The sequence below is a fragment of the Camellia sinensis genome, chromosome 2 (assembly GCF_055761805.1).
Source record: "Camellia sinensis isolate YWXY chromosome 2, ASM5576180v1, whole genome shotgun sequence".
Classification (NCBI taxonomy): Eukaryota; Viridiplantae; Streptophyta; class Magnoliopsida; order Ericales; family Theaceae; genus Camellia; species Camellia sinensis.
Genome location: NC_138962.1, coordinates 217,708,685 through 217,729,653, shown reverse-complemented (window position 1 = coordinate 217,729,653; position 20,969 = coordinate 217,708,685). Strand labels below are relative to the sequence as shown.

At 35.4% G+C, this 20,969-nt stretch overlaps 1 pseudogene across 1 annotated transcript; it reads right to left on the bottom strand.

Annotated features, from left to right (window-relative positions):
• Window positions 1-12,236: 12,236 nt before the first annotated feature.
• On the bottom strand, window positions 12,237-20,470 carry LOC114257334 (uncharacterized; annotated as a pseudogene). The gene is made up of 7 exons (XR_014362543.1): window positions 20,148-20,470; window positions 19,525-19,951; window positions 19,232-19,438; window positions 14,589-14,784; window positions 14,275-14,420; window positions 13,707-13,817; window positions 12,237-12,508 (listed from the first exon to the last, which is right to left on the bottom strand). The product of XR_014362543.1 is annotated as an uncharacterized LOC114257334 (transcript).
• Window positions 20,471-20,969: the final 499 nt, after the last annotated feature.

The window sequence follows — 20,969 nt, the reverse complement described above, 5'->3', positions numbered from 1 at the left end:
CTCTCTCACTTTTCGTAATGGAAGAGATCCACAAAATTATTTTTTAATGTCTAAGGTCCCTAAACATATATCAGAGAAATTTGACTCTTTGTCTCTCCTTCTCTACTGCAGAGCAGCACTTCCTCTCTCTCTCTCTTAGAAACCCTAGAACCTCAGCTTCTCACTTCTCTCTCTCTCTCTCTCTCTCTAGAATACATACACAAATATATATATATACATATAGCTTCAACGGCGGTGGAGCTGGATTGAAAAGCATGGAACATCTGATCTCTTCGAAGAGGCCGGTCTCGAGCTCCTTTGAAGCTTCGGCAACGTTGAGTATCTCTATGATCTCTCTCCCGAAGATTTGTGCGCAAAGATCTCGCAGTTCGATGCGTTGATCGTGAGGAGTGGGACGAAAGTGACAAGGCAGGTTTTTGAGGCTACGAATGGCCGATTGAAGGTGGTGGAAAGGGCTGGTGTTGGGATCGACAATGTCGATCCCCAGGCTGCTACTGAGCTTGGATGCCTTGTTATGAATACCAGAAGCCTGTAAGATTGCAATATACATATATATATATATATATATATATATATGATTATTTGATGATTTGTAGATCAATTTATACTCAATTGGAAGGAAACAAACTTGTATATATATGTATGATATGTATTTGAAATGTTTAGTTGGATTAATACTTGCTGAAATCTGATAAAGTTTTTGTTATGTTAAATCTAAGATTTCGACTTTCGAATTGGTCATGATAGCAAAAAGCATTCACATTTATTTGTTATTTATTTATTTATTTATTTTTAGATTTTTGATCATTTGATCAAATTGTCCTAAAATCTTGTGTATCTCTTTGTGTGATTGAGTTAAAAGGGCTTTTCCAGAAGCACTGATTTTATTCTATTTGTTTCAATTTGAGATATGAAGCTTGTTTCTAACCTGAATGTTTTAGGGAGGTTGATTTAGGTTCTCTAATTACATGGTTCAGGAAATGGAATTTTGAATTTGAGATATGAAGGTTGTTTCTATTTGTTTTACTTTTGGTGTTGGTCCAGAGAAATTTAGAATTTTCGCTGTGATGTGTCCAAAGAAATTTGAAATTTTCTCTGTGATTTGTCCAGAGAAATTCTCTGGATTGAATTTTCTCTGGATCGATTTTCTCTAAATTGATATTGAGGGACCTTACATTTTCTCTGGTATTACATTTTCTTTTCATTCAAGTTAATGCTCTTCTAGTTGTTAAGAATGAATTTTGACAAATTTTCTGCATTCTGCTAATTTAGCTAATGAATTTGGCGCATGAGAACTTCATTGCTATACTATTTTGGATCCTTCCATGTTTTATTAAATAATTTTTGGTCCTAGAACAGTAGGTATCCTATCAAGTTCATTACATGGAATTTTGAATTTGAGATATGAAGCTTGTTTCTATTTGTTTCACTTTTGGTGTTGGTCCAGAGAAATTTAGAATTTTCTCTGTGATCTGTCCAGAGAAATTAGGAATTTTTTCTGTAATTTGTCTAGAGAAATTCTCTGGATTGAATTTTCTCTAGATCGATTTTCTCTGGATTGATATTGAGGGACCTTACATTTTCTCTGGTATTGCATTTTCTTTTCATTTAAGTTAATGCTCTTCTAGTTGTTAAGAATGAATTTTGCCAAATTTTCTACATTCTGCTAATTCAACTAATGAATTTGGCGCATGAGAACTTCATTGCTTTACTGTTTTGGATCCTTCCATGTTTTATTAAATAATTTTTGGTCTTAGAACAGTAGGTATCCTATCGAGTTCATTCCTTTGGCTTGTTACTCATGTTAACTACAAAATTTGGTGACCTGCTATGATGAAGTTAGCTTGATGTTGTGTGTTCGAATATGATCATGCATTCAAGCGCTAACATGGCCTTAATCTAGTGGCAAGATTATTGCCAGGGTCATTTAGATTGAAGGGCACCAAAAATGCTTCTCTGTAGTGGTATTATGGATAAAAAGGCTGATATATATATATATATATATATATATGTATTTTTTTTGTTGATAAACTTAACTACCTTGATATTGACACTTCATGCTTACTACTTCAATGTTAACACAAATCATGCAATTATTGCTTTTCATTCTAGGAGTTCATTCCCATGATGGATTGGAGTTGTCTCTTATGGTTGTTTACACACAATTTCTTCCGTGCTTACTATTGATTATGTATATACTTGGGTTTTATTCACTTCCTTTGCTCTTTTATGTTGTTTTGGTTTGGAAGTGCTGTCTGTTGTGCTACATGTTGAATTATTTACTGGAAATCTTGTGTGCATGCCATACATCACACAATTGCTATAGCAGCAAGATTGCCATTCTTCTACTTATATTGATGCTGTTAATTAAGGATATGGGCAGGAAGAGCAAAGGTTGCTCGAAGAAAGGGTTGCTACGTTGTCTGGAGAAATTTTCAAAATTTCTCTAGTAAGTCTAGAGAAATTCTTCCCAGAATTTCTCTGAACCAATTTTATCTTTGACGTGAATTTTCTCTGGACCAATTTTCTCTGGATTAACTTGAGGGACCTTAGACATTATGAAAATATTAGATGTCCTTTATGCTATAAAATCTTAATATGAGGGACCTTAAAAAAAAAATTCCAAATTTTTAAGTGTAAATTAAATATTATTGGAGGGTCTTTTAATTAATTTTAAGCCTAAAATAAATTTATAGTGAAAGTCTTTAATTTAGTGTTTAAATTTATTATTAAAAAAAAATAGGGGGCAAGTTAGTAAGTATATTTTGATATAATAATAGTTATATTTTATTTAAATTAATGGAGATAGAAAAATTAAATAATATAAAGAGATAATAATTTAAAACTTTTTGTTTAGATATATAAAAAAACAACCCTAGTGTTCCTAGCAACAGCAGCAACCGCCATAGGAGAGAGAGATTGAAAAAAAAAAAAAAAGAGGTTGCAACAAAGGAAGGGTTAGGTGTGTTGTGCTGTATATGATCATTAAAGGATAGCTCTTTAGGTTTTCTTCTTTCTTTCTTCTTTATCCTTATTCTATTATTATTTAGTTCATTGATGGAGAGGTTATAGGTTTATGTATTTTGTATGTATATACACTGTTAAGAATTGTGCAAAAAATGGGTGTAATTCTTAGTTTAAAAATTTTGTGCAAAACCATAGACTTTAAAAATTGAGGAATCATATCAAACGGAGGAATTTTGAATTGAAATTTTTACAGTAGATTAATTACATATTGAACCCCATAATTAATTGTAAATAATTATTTTGATAAGTAAATCAAGTAAAACGAATTGGGTTTGAAACTTAGGATATATATTAGTTGATATTTGGAGGGTTTTGGAATTTTTCAAATGGTGTAGAGTGGGTTTTTAATTTTCAGAGTTAGTGAACAGTTCGGGAAAATCTATCAAAAATTCTATTTTATCTCAAAGTCATATTTAATTAAGTTTTGACCAGAACCCATGTCTTGGTTAATTTTGAGACCTTGAAGAACATGAACTTAGGTATTATTTAAGAGTAACAGTGAGTGGGGTTCGAGCTGTGTTAGTGCGGTTTAGTGTGGGGTACTTAGTTTATTATTCTTTTTAGTATTTTTAAATTAGTAGTGACGTGTAGTTTTCATACTTGGTTCAGGATACTAGTTAGACTTTTATACTCTATTCGGGGATTACATTATTCCATTTTTAGGTGAGTAGTTGCATGCTACATATTTTTACAAATGTTTCTCTACCCTGAACTGTTGGAAAATTAAATTGTTGTTTCAGGACTAAACTATTTTGATAAATTATTATAGTATCAATGGAATTAAATTATTTATGAAACATGTGTAAACTTGGCATACTGTAAACTAATTTTTATGGTCTCATGTTTATAATGGTGAACTATCATGTTTTGCGAAACTGAATTGTATTGATTATTGGGACCATTTGTATATTTTAGTCTAGGAAAATTATTTCATTGTGTGTGGTGACTCTGGCCACTAGGGAACAGATCCGAGTTGGGCCGTGATGACTCTAGTGCTCAACGAATGTAAGGAAAAGGTCTAGGCTAGGCTAGGTAACCTTCAATCGAATCATCTTAGAGAACAGGTCCGAATTGCCACCCCAATAATGACTCTTGGTTCGATATTGGATTCAATGGACTTATTGCCTTCATACCTGCGTGGCATGTTACTTGTTATTCTTGGTACCCAGAAAATTATTGGTGATCATGTGGTCATCTGTTTTAAGTAGAAAATGTCATTTATTATGTTCTTGAAAGACATGAGTATTTTAACTATTGAACTATAGAACCTTCTTTCTGAAATAGATTATCTTTATCAAAACTGTATGTCAATCTAGTTTCGGTGATATATATCTTATTTTGGAATTGAACCCTATTTTTAAAACTATATTTACTATCCATGTTGCTACTCACTGAGCTATCAGCTGACTTAGTTGTTTATCATTTCTAGGTGTTAGAAGGACTTAGAGTGAACTCATGGTGTAGTGGTGACTCAATTTTATAGACTTCTAGGACATTCATTATTTTGTTTTAATTTGTTATGTAGGTTTTGTACATACATTATAGTTGGATTTTATTTAGAATTATTTTATTTTGTGGGCGGCTTGTGTTCCGTTTAGTATATATTTTTGAAAGTTAGTTATGGCTGATTTTACCATTTATACTTGTGACATGTCATTGGATTGTGTTTTGATTTATTTATTTCTGAACTATCGTCACATTCATTCTTTGTGATTTTTGGGTTCATGTTTAGGCTTACGTGTGCCTAAGACTAAGTCCTTGTAGGCCACAATCGGTCATGCTCAAATTTGAGGTGTGACAATTCTTATCTTTCTTCACAACAAAAACATTATGATGTAGAGTAGGAGAAGATTTAAAATGTTACTATATTTTTATTTTTATTACTCATTCTGTTCCAAAATATTAGTCCCTTATTTCATTTTTTATTATCCCAAAATATTAGTCTCTTCTCAAAACTCATGGAATAAAATAATATGGATTTATTATTTTGCCTTTTTTTAAATTCATTAATAATATAAAAAGAAAATGCTATAGCTTCAAAAATTTCTACCAAATGAATGACCAAATGTGTAGGGTCTACAAAAATGTGGACATCACACCCATGTGAAAAATTTGATTATTTATTTGATAGAAAATTTGATATCTCTAGCATTATCCAATATAAAAAAGTATAATTATGACAATTAATATTCCCGAAACAATGTAACTATCAAAGGATAATTTTGAAAAATTAATATTTTTAAAATGTAATAATTGTACTTTCCAAAAAAGTTAGATTCTCCAAAATAGACTACTATTTGGGACGGATGGAATGGAGTATTTTGAGAGTATTTAGTTGATTTGAAAGCCTGTAATTTTGGTATGAAAACACTTCAATTGTAAAGCTTCCTAGTTTAAGTTGATTTAGGTTGTTTCTTAATTTTAAATTGTTTGGTTTTTAGATCTACTTGGTTTAATCATAATTACTTACGTAAGCCTTAAGGAACATATAATTTCTTATCAATATATTTAGAGTTTTCTTATTCTTGTGAATTTAAAATTCCATCTCTACCAAAATGATATCTAGTCCCCATGTGTATTTTGCTACATCAAGTGATATCAAAGTGAGTTTACTTGGCTCAATATCATTCATTGAAGAAGGAAGCATAAACCCTATTGACAAAGATGTTAGGAAATGATTTAACAAAATTCGTGCAACAGAACTTGCCGAAGATCAACCTGTTAGTCACAATGCATAATTCGTGCCATGGTACTTTCCCAAGGCCATCTTGTTAGTTACAAAGTTAATAGTAATCTCACTCTGCGATTTTTCCAAAGCCATCTATTAGTCAAAATGTCACGATTATCTCCTTAGTCTTTTGTTTCTTTTTCTTCTTTTCGCTTTATTTTCACTATACAATTCCAACTTCCTCACATGCCATACCCAATTTAACCAACATGATGTGGTGAATCAAGTAAAGTTTAAGATAATTACATGTTACAAAACCGAAATAATGAGAAATTTGAATTTTAATGTCAAATCACAGCAATAAAGAAAGAGTTTTTTAGCTAACAACCATAATGTGCATTTTCAGATGAAAATGTTAAAAACATAATACCTAAGAGCCAACTCTTTGTATGTTGAAGAATATAATAGAACACAACAAGATCCCCAGCGCATAGCTCTGCGTTGAATTTGGTTGATCAAAGTCCTATTTCTCTGTCACTAATATCCAAGGCTTTTTTATGATAGCACATGGCCTGTAATGGCACTTCAACATGAATTAACCATATTTTGATAGGAAAATTCTATTCAAACAAAAAAACAGCATAAAAATGTTGTAATAGTGACGTTGTAAATGTAAATGTAAGTCATCTTTATGGGTGTTCTATTTTAGAATGGAAGGTCACCATTGACTCTTTGTTGTAATATTGCCAATGCCTTACAATGCGAGAAACCAAAGCTACCATTGTATTTATTTCCTAAATTAAGCTAATCATTTAATTCAATAAAAACCAAAAAAAATCAAGAGACCAACATTAAACAGAGCAAGTGAACCTTATGTTCAATTATATGCATATAGTTACATACATTCTAATTTATTGGAAAAAAAAATACACTTGTATTTTAAGTCCTCAATTAAGCTAATCATTTAATTCAATAAAAAAAAAAATCAAGAGAATGACATCAAACAGAGCAAGTGAACCTTATGTTCAAATTATATGCATATAGTGACATACATTCTAATTGATTTAACAAAAAAAAAAAAAAACCCTTGAATTTTAAGAACAAATGTGCATAGAATGCTAGGGGTGAGCATAGTTCGGATTGGGATAAAACAAGGACTAATCCGTTGTTCCTAAAAAACTAGAACCAATCCAATCCATTAAAATCGTGGAACCAATCCATTTAAATACGGATTAGACCTGTGTAGGACTACTGATTCACAAAATTAAATAACAAAAAAAAAATATAGAACATTTTAATTTCATAAAAACATAAACATAACATCATATTAATTTCACAATAGCAACATATCTTTTTACAATAGCGACAATACTATTCTAGAATTTAAACCACCATAAAAAAAACTAATTCCACTATAAGTATTTAGACCATTACAAATTAAAATTAAAAATTAACAAATAAAAACAATAAAAGAATATACTGTGCGGGTTTAGATTTGATTTTAGATTTCATATAAAATAAGATAAAATACTTTACGAGAGGATATGTAATATAAATATAGGCTATTTATATATGGTCCAAATCGGTTACAATCTGAGACCATGGGATTCAATCCGGAATCGATCCATAGACTATGAATTTCTAATTTTTCAATTCAGAACAGAACCACGAATTCAAAAAATCAATCTAAACCTATAAGATTGGACTGAACCAGATCAGATTATGGATTTTACGAATTTTTTACTCAACCCTACAGAATGTAATAGAGGTAGAGAGAGAGGGAGGGGGGGGGGGGTTACGAATTAAAAAGACCGATGTCAACTTTGTAAGTAAAACAAACAATGGCAAATAGATCAAAATTTTCATGAGTGTTAATCACACAGGAGAGTTGATAAATCAGAAGCAAGAAAAGAATGAGAAATTTGGTGGTCTTCAAGTGTATAGAACTTGAACCAATCCATCTATGATGATATATAGGCATTAAGGTGACCATTCAAACAGTTGCAACTGTTAAGATCAATCTCACCCGAGGAATAGGTGCAATGGTTTATGAACCATTGTGTTTGTTTAAGTTTGAAATCAAACTTATTTTGTTCCAGATTCTTCTACTCTCCTGCGGGAAGGTACATCAACTAAGTATGAATAATGTTTGGGTGTGGTGAGTCACACCGAAATATGTTGTGATCACTCTTATTCCATCAAACTTTCTGCAACAGTCCTTGCTTTGATCATCATTTTCCTTACAAATGAACCTGTCTTTATGGTTATACAATGTGAACTTCAATCACCTGCACTCAAAGGGATGTGTAAGCTAAGATAACATGCCCAAACCGACCATGTTTTTCACAACCATATAAATTGAAGTGCTGGAAATTTTTTACTCTATATATGCAACTTAACAACGGATACAAAACGACCCAGCCTATATGCTTGGACTTGTTTATAAACCATTAAACAAACAGTATGAACAGCTTGCTTGACCTATAACCATTAAGAAACTAATCTCTACTTAAAATTAAAAACATGAACTATAACCACCAAACTATCTGAATAGTAATCAATAAATGTTGCATTATTTGTATTGCCATAAACAGTTACAAATATATCCTTAAGCCACATGAGGGCAGTACTCCACAACCGCAACCTAAAAAAGCACAAAGCAGTTAACACAGCCCCTGAGAATAATTCCTTGGAAGTACCAAAACCTTAAGCTAAAAATCCCATCCAAATGAAACAGAAAATTATTAATGGAATAGATAAGAGAAATTTGAATTAGCCTTTACCCAACAAGCAACCTTTACTTTGATTGAATCCAAAACTTCCACGCATAGAGTAGAAACACGATTAAAAACAAACTCGTTTCATACAGACCAAATGGAATACAACCATTCTTATTCACAAAACAAGAAAGAGAGAAGTCCTAATTCTTACTAAAACCACAATAAGAAGATGGCAAACTTCCCACTATCTCTGGGTAAAAGATGGCCTCTCACCCAGATAACTTTTCTATAATGAACAGTGCAATGTAAAGGACTATTATATTGTCTCAGTTGCACTAATTCAAGCTTGCAGAAACCAATAGTGCAACTAATGAGACATCAAACTGCAAAATAGCAATGTGATCATGTCATATTCATGTAACAGTGGGAATGTGACATGATATTAGGCACAAGTTCAGCAAGGCATATGAACAGAGGAATAGAGTCAAAAATATGTTGTGAGGGACGGCAACTACCATATCATGAAATGAGAAGTTCCCATGTGGCTATAGCACACTACATATCCCAATTCAAATTATTGGAAGAATGAAGGTGTCCATGCTTAATTGGCAAGAATATCATGAGAAATTTGTTGTTTGCCCGTATTTTTTTTTTGAAATTAAGTAGAATTACTGTCAACTTTTTTTTTTTTTCCCTCTGTTCTTTTGCAAAATGAAATCGTAGTTCATAAATAGAAATGTGTCCAACAAATCAACTAATATGAGATAAACAAACATAATACACATGATGTCGCAAACAACACATCACTTCCCATCATAATCATATGGAATCTAACACTCTCGAGAAGATGTCTTGTTCAGAAGAGGTACATCATTTTGAACAAATAGGGTTCAAAGAATCTATATGAGACAAGTCAATCGTCAGGAAAGCAAACTTTTTATTTCCCTAAAGATCTTCTAAATACATCGAATGCCTCCAAAGGTAGTGTTCTCATGCTTTGTACATTAATCTACTACATTTCCAAGAATTGACAGCATCTGTGACTATTTTTCCAAGTATTGCATAAATGACATATTTTTCCTTTAGTGTAGTGTCTATGCATTTCTTCCAGGCGTGTCTCTTTTTCAATATACAACTGTTGCCTTCTTCAGAGAGAAGTCTAATATAAAACTACTAGTAACGAAAGGCCAGAAAAGAAAATTCTTCATGGTGGTGTATTAAGTTTCAGGCAAGCATGACACAAGCACGTGACTATCATTTCCTGAACTTCCTACACAGGTTAACTTCGGACAAAGAACAATGAACCATGAATCAAATTAAGGTTAAAACAACTTATGAGTTCATGCAAAACACCAAAAGAGAAACTAGTAAATCTCAAAGAGACTCAAAACCTTCTAACAAAATAAACTCAATTTTTTCAACAAATATTTCAAGTGATTACCTTTTGCCCAATCAATTTAATCCCTGAAGCAAAATTCTCCAGGCAAGCACTTCCATACCTTTTTCTTTGAAGATATTCCTGCAGCAAGATAGTAAGTACACAACCTAAGATCACCAAATAGGAACAGGAATCCATAACAAACCAGATATGTGTGTGTCTTACCAATAGATCAAATTGAGCGCCTTTCACAAAAGCAACAAGCTTGGAAAGCTCTTTCCCCAACATTAAATTGCTAGCATGGCTTTCTAGGATGTTCTTAACAGAAGTAACATGTGCATACTGCTCTTTGAATGAGAGGCTGCTCCCAAAAAAATAATAATAAAATTCTATCTGTAGCACTAGAAATGAAAATTTTGCAAGCTTCTAATGATGCGCTAATTAGTTAGTGGAAGAGACCATTACCTTTTCGAGTCAAAAGATTGACTCCTGTAACTACAAGGGAAACGAAAATAGCCCAGGAATCTGGTTTGTCTGGATCTGTCGCTTAAGGATCATATTCCCTTCCAGATCTGAGCATAAACCTCACCTCAGAACAAAGGAGAATCATCAACATTGGAGGAAGGTGTTATTAACCATCTTACCAAAAGAAGCATCAAGTTATATCAAAACTTATACCAGCTCCCCAGCAAGTTCATATAAAGATTCATCAAGCTCTGCCTGCAAAATTTTAAAACTCCTCAGGCATATGACACAGTCGAATAAATTAAAGGCAATTATGGCAACTACAAGCATTGCTTACCTGTAATAAACATAAAGCACAGTATTGACTAACAGTTGGATCCTCAAGTTCAGCAATCACCTGTGGCAGCAAAAGTGGTACAAGATAAGATTAGCAATTTAGAACTAAAGGATGGGACTTCGAATAGTTGATAAGCACTGGAACTTAGCTTATCCAAAATTTCTTTCTTTTAATACGAGCTTTTTCAGGACATAAGTTGTCGTCTATGTTATATGGACACTTCTAAATGAAGTGCACACGTCGGACACTACTCATTGCCTGCTAATTGTACTTGTGAAACTTATTGATCTAGTAGACTTGAACACTTTCAATTTGTTAACAATGACAGATGAACTGAATACTAATTCAATCAGTTCACCAAGACTAATGTCATGTTAATGACGTAAATATATTGAAGACAAAATTGGAACTATACTAACTTTACAGCAGAGAGTCACAGAAAAACCTTTCATCTTTTCGTATTAGGAACTAAAAATAACGGGCAAAAAAACTAATGAAAATTTGTGAAATTTGATGAACTCCAAATGCAAATCAAGAATCAAATTGAGAGATAGAAGACAAATGCCCCAATTAGGGGTAAAACCCCTAAGGCTAGAGAGAAAAACCAAGTTCTACTCCAATCCCAATGTATATTTTTTTATTCCAAAAACTAAGTACAAATGGGTATTACACCTCCTATTTATAGACTACAACTAATAGGCTATTTAATACACTAAACCTAACTATATTCTACTACATCAGACTCTCCCTCTTTTAAGAAACTTGTCCTCAAGTTTAAGTAGCAACGAAGTGTGCTCAATGTAACCCCATGCATTGAATCTGAGGCGAGGAATAGACGCTGCATCTCCATGCTCAACACAAACATATCTCTCTCAACTCATCCTTCCATGAATACAGGTAACTACATCCTTAGCTAAACAGCCATAGGTGCAGACTGATAACCTCCATCATGTGTTCATACACTCTTGCTAAAGCTTGGACAAATCTCCATTTTCTTGAACCTTCATCTCTAATTGGCACACTGGTGCAGGGACATACTCATTCAATCAGAATGAGACCAACAGACTAGCAAAAGGATAGTTTCCAAAGCCACGGTGAAGAGTGAGACAAAAGATGAAAGGATAGACTATGCATCCACCAGGTAAGAACCATGTATGAGAAGCTAATGAGCGAGAATACTGCAATGCATTATTCCTTCTGTCCCTTAGACACAACCGGCAAGTTAGCATCACTTCCATCGTCATACTAAACTCAAGCCAATGTCCAAAAGAGGCATGTAGAAGTAGGAAACACTTACCACTTCAAATAATCTCTTTGAAGCTTTCAAAAATTTCAATGGCGGCTTGTATGTATATAGCGAGCCAGTCCAGTACCATCTCTGCTGGAAGCATTCCTCAAACAACCTAGAGAAAAGAAAAATCAAGAAATCCACTAGCAATACATTTTACATGGCAGGTAAAATCAAGAAAAACAAATCAATGAGAGAAATAACATACTCCGTTAGATCTTCCGGCAGCAGAAAACAAATCCACCAATGTCGGCCATCGGTTTTTCTTGCAACCCTAACCACCACACCAAAATACTAGGGAAAATTTTTAATTAAATCACAAATCTTCTCCAAAAGAGAGTTGGTACCATGCTTAGGAAATGAGGTCTGGTTTTTATTTGCACTCTGCCTGTAAGAAAGTAGCTAAAACCAATAAAAATTTAACCCATGGTCAAGACATATGGAAAACAAAAACATTAATAGAAAATGTCAGCAGCAGAACTCCCTAGGCAAACACCCCTACTCACCCAAGACCCCAAGCCAAATATGATATACCCCCCATCCCAATTACAGCAAGATGGATTACATTTTCCTGATAACAAACATTTACCATACTGCAAGAGTCAATATATGCAAGAAACTCCCCCTACAAAGGGAAAATTTACCAAACTGTTACTTAGATTAACAGAAACACCAGACCTCTCAGTTAGAACAGTAAGTAGCTCACTCACTTCAGCATCAGTTTAATTTCATGCAATTCCCAGCAGCATCTCAACCCAGCAAAGCCATTTCATTCGTTGAATCTTCGAATGCAAGGAAGCACGGGTGCGGATACGAGTACGGTACGGGTACGGGTACGGGTACGCCGATACAACAAAATTCAAAAAAAGTATGATACGGGTACGGCTGCGGTACGCCGATATATATATATATATATATATATATATATATTTATATATAATTATGGTTAAAGGATTCAATCTACAAATTAAAATTAAATATCAAAACTAAAAAGAGAACTACTCATTTTCCTATAATTTAAAATCATTAAGCGTTAAAAATAATATTTGTGAAATCTCTCACTTTGACATGTTACGCACTGTGAATTTGTGATCATAATTTATTTTTAAAATCTTTCTTTTTGCTCATCAATTTGCTATTTTTATAGGGTGAGACCAAATTCTCAATTGAGGCAGATTGTCAATTGCAATTTGCATAATACATAAAATTGCATCATTCCCAACCATTACTAATCAACTAAAACCGTATCAATTTTTAATGTTTTGTGCATAAACTTTAAAAGTTTGTTATGATTAAAGATTTTATAAAGAAATTCTAGGAGGATTTGAAGCAAAAGTATAATGCATAGTCATACACAGTACTGCCCTTTATAAGTCTTGTTATTTTTTTTTTTTTGTTCAAATTAATTTTTAAAAACATCAAAATCATTTGCTGATATGCTTATACAATTCGTACAAATAGACAGGACAACGGAGAAACATCAAAATTGCTGATTTGCAAGGGCACCAAAAAAAATAAAAAAATAAAAAAATTGCTGAATTGCAAGGGCACAAAAAAAAAAAAGGACCCGGCATACCCACGCCGTACTCAAATGAACCAAACGTACCGGACCCCTTTTTGCCGTACCCGGTACGCGTACCGCCGTACCGGTACGCGTACCCACACCCGGTAAGTACCCGGTACTCGTACGGCACTATTTTTGGAGTAGCCGTGCTTCATAGGTCGAATGTGATTTATAATGAACATACTTAAAATCACAAGGCTCAGAATGGTATAAGTTTGTTAACAATATAAAGTTTCCTGAAAATTTTAGCATCAAATACTTTAAAAAGAAGCCACTCCAGGCAATGGGAAAAATGAGTCTTCTGCGCGGATGGTTGTGCCAAAAGTAAAGCTTCCTCAATCTTGTCTGCAGGGGAGAACGATCGCCGCAACTGAAGAAACAAGAACAACAAGCAATGATGTCAATAACAAGCAACATTCCCAAGATGGAATGCAATATAGTTTGAGCTTGAGGAGTTGCTCAAAACATGGAAACTCTCTGCATGCTGAAAATGAAATCCTCTGGGAAACACCACTAACTACTCCGGCATTTGGAAGAAGACCAAGCGGGTAAACCTCATGGTCAAATTCTAATTCAGGATCAAACTGAAAATTAACCACAGGCCCAAAACAATTCAACAGAATCAGTCAACTCTCTTTCCCTCCCATCATCCAAATCAAGAAGTGAAAGTTCCCCATTGGCCCTCAATATTTTTTATTTTTATTTTTTATACTTCCCCCATTGGCCCTCAATATCAAACATCTAAAGAAACAAACAGTCATTAGTGGTTTGTGAATCTGTGGTGCGGATAAAAACTCTACTCATCATTTTCAAGGATAAGTGCATACCTCACAGTTTCTTTGCCTAACAAATCAGACGGAGTTGAGATTTGATTTTTTGAGACGTGCTCTCTTGAAAGCTGATCATGGATAAAACGCATTGCTGCAGGATGGCTCTTTGCAGTCATGTCTGAGAGCTCTCCTACTGGAGAAAGCTGTTTGTCATTTCATCGCTTAAAAACCCATGAAGAATGATTATACATTACAAAACTCTCATTCTCAGTGCAGCTTAAAACTTAAGAAGCCAATAGCATCCACAAGAAAATGTCAGCTTCTTCCTAAACAAATCATATAAGGAGAGAGAGAGACAGTAAAAACATTACCTGTAAATCCGGAGTACTAGAAGGTGCCAGTTCACAAGAAAACTTCACATGGAATATATGGACATCAAACGGGCGATAAGTAACCAGTAGATAACTTTGAAAAACATCCATCACCACTGGCTTTGCAAACAATGGTTTCCTGCAAAGCAAAGAGCTCTGATTGAGGTGATATTGAGGGTAGAAAAGCAATTCATACCTGCAAAAGAATAAAAACTAGTTGTAAATGCTAAATTATCCTCCCAGAATGAGCAGAACCAAAATAACTAGAACTAAAGGACTAATAACACTATTCAAAATCCACCTTCAGTTACATTTTCTATTTTATTAGTCAGCACAATTATAAAGTGAAACTACAGCTTATATAAAAGCTTAAATAGGTATGTTTTGTTGAAGCAAGGATGTCAATAACAAGCAACATTCCCAAGATGGAATCTAATTGCTGGGAAGCTCAACATGTGTAAGAATTTTTATGTATTCTGCAAAGTTTGAACAAGAAGATTCTTTCCCAAAAAGAAGTAAATACTGAGGACGTAAAAACAAATGGATCATGCACTTACCAAACTTTTTTTTTTTATCAGGCACTTGCCAAACTTTGCTTTCATAAAATCAAAACAAATTTCGGTGGATCTTGTCTATTAAACATCAGAATCCAACACTTGAATAGTTTTGGATGATAAAGTTCCATCTAAAATCCAATAAGACCAATACACGCATGTACTTGTTCACACGTCAATAACGATTTTACTTTTTATATGAATACCTGAAACATAGTTTTTAGGTCAACTTGATATTGATTATTGTTAAAATTGATGTATTATTGATTGATATATTGATATATGTTGATGTTTACAATGAGTCCTATATATAGAAGATTAAAGGAGGTAGGTATGTAGTAGGTGGAGTAGTAGGTGGAGTAGGTGAAGTGGGTGGAGTAGGTGTAGTGGTAGGTTTTGGTACATTTTAACAGCCCCCGCAAACTCAAGGGGGATAGGAACTAACCAACTTGAGTTTGGAGGGACTAACAAAACAAGAAAATAGACGAATACATAAAATAAAAAAGGATAGGAGACACTGTATGGTCGTGTCAGACCGTTGTAGAAGACACTGAATGGTGGTGTCATAACGGTGTAGAGGACACTGTATGGTGGTGTCATAACGTTGTAGAGGACACTGTATGGGGGTGTCATAACGTTGTAGAGGACACTGTATGGTGGTGTCATAACGGTGTAGAGGACACTGGATGGCGGTGTCAGACTGATGTAGAAGACAGTATGGGGTCATGTCGGACCGTTGTAGCAGACAATGTTGTGACAGTTGTTGTGACAGTTTACGGAGTCTTGCTGGACCCTTGTAGAAACTAACCGAAATCAATGTCGGGACAGTTTACAGAGTCTTGTCGGACCCATGAAGGAGCTAACCGGAATCAATGTCGGGACAGTTTACAGAGTCTTGTCGGACCCTTAAAAAATACACTGTATGATGGTGTATATAGGCTGCCCAAATATATATATATATGGATATATATAGTGAGCCCTCAAAAGTCGCGCCCTCAAAAGGTGTGCCCAATCTATCAAAAGGCGTGCCCAATCCATAAAAAGACGTGCCATCAAAATGCGTGCCCAATCCATAAAAAGGCGTGCCATCAAAAGTTGCGTCCTCAAAAGGCGCTCCCACTTCATCAAAAGTCGTGCCCGACAGAAAGCGTCGAGCCATCAAAAGGTGAGCCGGAGACGCGGCGAGGCACGTGAGCGACAGAGCGGCGTGTCGGCCGCGTCGTCAGTGTCAATATAAACCAATGCGGAGGCGGAGGCGGAGGCGGAGGCGGAGGCGGAGGAAACCAAACCAGACTGAAACCTCTGAACTGGTCATTCTGAAACAATCTGTAAATACTCTGTATCCAACCCTTCTTGGAAACACTCAGCAACCCAAAAAACATGGCCTCTTCTTCCCGTTCAGCTACCCAGAACATGGCCTCATCTTCCCGTGGTCTGCTCACTCTCTTTCCCGACCTCAACGAGTCAACAGGAGAGATAACAGGTGCGGTGGCCCGTGAACCTCAACCAAACACCTCTGGTTTTGCTCCGTTGAACTTTCCGATGCGGTCGGTGGAGCAAAAAATGGCAGTGCAAACGGATATTGAGGCCAATCAGTATACATTGAAGTCATGTGTGGAAACCATGACTGCGGTCACAAACTTGTCGCACCGGCTGCAAACTAGAACAAATGAGGTGCAGCAGCTAAACGCCCAACTGGCTCTGCTCCAACGCATGTATAAGGATGCGCGAGCAGAGATAAGTGTGCTAAAGGCAGAAAACAAGGAGCTGAAGCGGAAGGCCACCGTGATGTTCCGATTTGGAGGTCCGCCATATGCTGCAGTGGAGGAGCAGGGAGTAGTGATCGTGCCCAGTGGAGTGGGAAACACGGAGGCAACACCGTCAAGGACCGCCCAGGACGGAGGCAAGAAGAAGAGACCTGCAACAGAGTAGAGAAGAAAAATCCCACTGTGGGTGTGGTTGTTTTTGGTGTGTTTTGTTTTTGTTGTTGTGTTTTTTTTTTTTTTTTTTTTTTTTTTGGTGTAAAATGCTGATCGGGGTTGATCCCCGGCATGAAGAAATGATAAGATTGTAGAATGTTTGTGGTGTTATTTTGATGATGTTGTTTTGTTGAATAATAAAAAGAAAAGAAAAAAAAAAGAGATAAAAAACAATATTTTTTTTTTTTTTAAAAAAAAAAAAAATAGATATATATTCTAGAATGGGTGCTGGCAACAGCACATGGTGGGGGGAGAGGAGTCTGACAAAAGAAAGAGTGAGAATCAAGAGTGAGGCAACAGCACATGGAGAGGAATAAAGTGCGTCTAGTGGAGAGAAAGGGACCAGAGAGAGAGAAATCGGTCAAGTGATGGAATCGAAGAGAGAGATTGGTTAAAAATGGCAGTTCTTTTGGATAATCCTGCATTCAGATCAGTAGTCATCCTTTCGGTGTCAAAATACCTCTCTGAGACACAATTGACAAGAACAGCCTTTAGATGCCAGATCTCACAAAACCCATTATCATACCCTCTCTACAGACATTGAAGAAGCCATCAATCAGATCTCTGAAAACAAGATCACATATCAAGACACCCAAATCAACCCAAGTTCAGAAAACCAGTTATATATCCAATTTGGTTGGATTTACTATCTGGGTCTCTCTGTAGGAGCAAATGTGAGTCTAAATCTAAGTTGAAAATGTACTTTCGGCTTAAAAGCCCTAACCCAGAAACAAGAACCAGAAATGCTGTACTGGCAGAGAGAGATCAGAGGCTTTAGGGTTAGGGTTTGACAATGGAGGGTTGGTATCCTAACACCAAGTCGACTCTAACGCAGATACCTCTTCTATCAACGAAAGCCGGCCCACGCGATGGTGCTGCATGGACGCAGACGCTGAAGGAGGAGTACAAGTCATTGATCGCCTATACTTCCATGAACAAGTCCAAAGATAACGACTGGTTTCGCATCTCCGCTGCAAATCCCGAGGGCACCAGGTGGATCGGCAAGTGCTGGTACGTCCACAACCTTCTCAAGTACGAAGTCGATCTCCAAGTCGACATTCCCGTCAAGCTAGAGGCGGAGTGGTCGGGTGACTGAGACATTGCGGCGGTTTGAAATGGTGGAGGTGCTTAACGGCGGTGTTACGGTGGCGACGGCATTGATAGAACCGGGAATCGGGTGTGGCGAGGTAGTGAAGAAGAGTGAAGGTATGTGTAGAAATAAGCGGAATAGATTGAGGTCCGGCGGGCGGCTAAGGTGAGGTTGCCGCCCGCCGGGGAAGCAAAAATATTAGGTTCTAAACCCGCTCTGATACCATGTTAAAATTGATGTATTATTGATTGATATATTGACATATGTTGATGTTTACAATGAGTCCTATATATAGAAGATTAAAGGAGGTAGGTATGTAGTAGGTGGAGTAGTAGGTGGAGTAGGTGAAGTGGGTGGAGTAGGTGTAGTGGTAGGTTTTGGTACATTTTAACAATTATGTTTCTAAAATCCCTCCTCTTTTTAATGGTCAAATAATGTTTAACAGCATTCCTAGATGACAAAATAAATGAAACTTGGATATCACTACAATGCTGAAGTATGGATGATGAAAAACCCTAGTCTGCTGCTTTTTTTTTTTTTGTAATCGAATCTCAGCATTTATTACCAGCTATTAGTCAGATCTGAATAATCCATTACTGAACCCAAATCAAACTTTTTGACTTGCCAAGCGAAAATTGACATGCAAATTAAATTAATCCTTTTACTCTTTTCATTCTATGAATGCTATTTGCTAGAGAGAAAAAATCATAATATGAAGTATCAGATTGAGATATTCTTGTCGATATGTCATCTCGGACTCTCATCTTGTAACAAAGATAAGGAGGTACATATTTGATACTAATAATTTTAGAGACACTCAGTTATAGCAATAAAGCAAATTATAAGCAACAGGTATATGACATAAATGCCTATACTATCAGTAAGGGTGTAGCCATATGACAACAATGCATCAAATAGTATTAATTGTTGGAAATATAAGCATAGTTTCAACTACCAACACTTTTTACAGTTTAAAATGGTCACGGAATACAACAAATAAAACATCTATGTATTGCTCACGTGTTAGAAGAATCAATGTAGTAGCAGACAACAACAATGTTCCCCAGCCAAGACAAGCCTGTGCACTAAATCTTTTGTTCCTGGGTAATATCACCAAACACTTTGCCACTTTTTCAATCGCATATCATACAAGATTAACCCATGAAGACCAGCAACAGCCAAGTACATCCCATCCATGCTAGCTGCCATTTGGGATAAACAAGAAACCTAGTTCAAAGAAAAACTAAGTTAGCAACATCCATATTGCACAAGAATAAGAATGAGATGGTGAAGGTTTACAAAATCCACATAACTGGAAGGTGAAGGTGCAAAATCTTAAACTCGTCAGTATCTTCAGACTGCACAATAGGAAATCAATCTTCACCATAGATAACTTTGCCAACGTAGTGCCCGAAACTCCCCTGTTCAAGCAAAAGTTGCCCAAAAAAATGCAATGTTTCTCTCCAAGAACGTTCCTCAGCAGCATGAAGTCTATAACCATATTCATCCCAGTGCATCATTGAGGTGCCACCCATCATAGGTTCATATTTGCAATCCTGGTTTGCCTTAACCACTGGAGAAGATGCAGAACTTAAACCAATTTGACAAATAGTAGACATCAAACAACACCCAGAGATGGACCAAACTGTAAGCCCTCTTAGCTTCCACCCAACTGCAAAAGCAGAATTATCAAGTGTGCATGCAATACAAGTGACAGCACCAGTATCATCCATTGAATATCTGCAAACAAAAACCAAAAAACAAATCACAGGCAAGACACTTGAGTCATTCACTACTTTGGGAACCTTTGTGGAGGTTAGTATCATTTTCAGAGAGCTGTGGAAATAGATTGTAATATGTAATAAGAAGCTAAATCTCGTAATAATGCAGAAACGCCACATATTTTTTAGTTTAACTAATTATTGCCAAAGCTTACCCCCAGTCATACAAAGATACAGATCGAAAAAGTGCTGCAGAATCCACAAGATCATATAACTCAACAACACCTCTTCTGGTACCAACAGCAAGACCCCAACATACAGAGGCACATGCAGCACCACCAGTAGTTGAATTAAATGTTGTTGTGCTTTTGAAATTTGGTTTTTGGTTTTGTATCTTCTTCATGTTTTTCTTTCACTAGACAGATTGGTGTCTCTGTTCTGTATCTAACAAAATGCTTTGTGTATTTCTGTGTACATTTTTCCATAGATGCATATATGTGCTCTCTTCTTCTTCAAAATTTCAGGTACTCCAACATTCAAATGGAATGCTTTTTGTCATTCTTTGATACTCCCTTTTTTAATGGATTTTTTTTTTCTTCTCTACGGTAAACAAGAAATTACAGACACACACACACACACATATATATATATATATATATATCTATTTAAATGTGTTCAACATACTGAATTAATGCTTGGCTATCAATGTTGTGTTGCTCATGACACGTATCTTTTTCTCTACGTGTATATGTATATAATTTAAATTAAGGGGTTGTTTGGGGTGTCCTAAATAAGTGTACTTTTTGTCTTTTTGGACTAAAAAGTTGAGGGAAAAAATATGGATGTTTGGGTTAGCTTTTTGACTTTTTATGGGAAAATGTGTAATAAAAAATTGTAAAAATTAGTTTGTAGAGGAAAATTAGAATTGGGAGTTGTACAGCCGTAATTGTTGACTTTTGGTGAATAGTGTTAACTTTTTGAGTAACTTTTTGACTTTTTTTGAGTATCCCAAACTTGGCCTAAGTATCCTTCTTCTC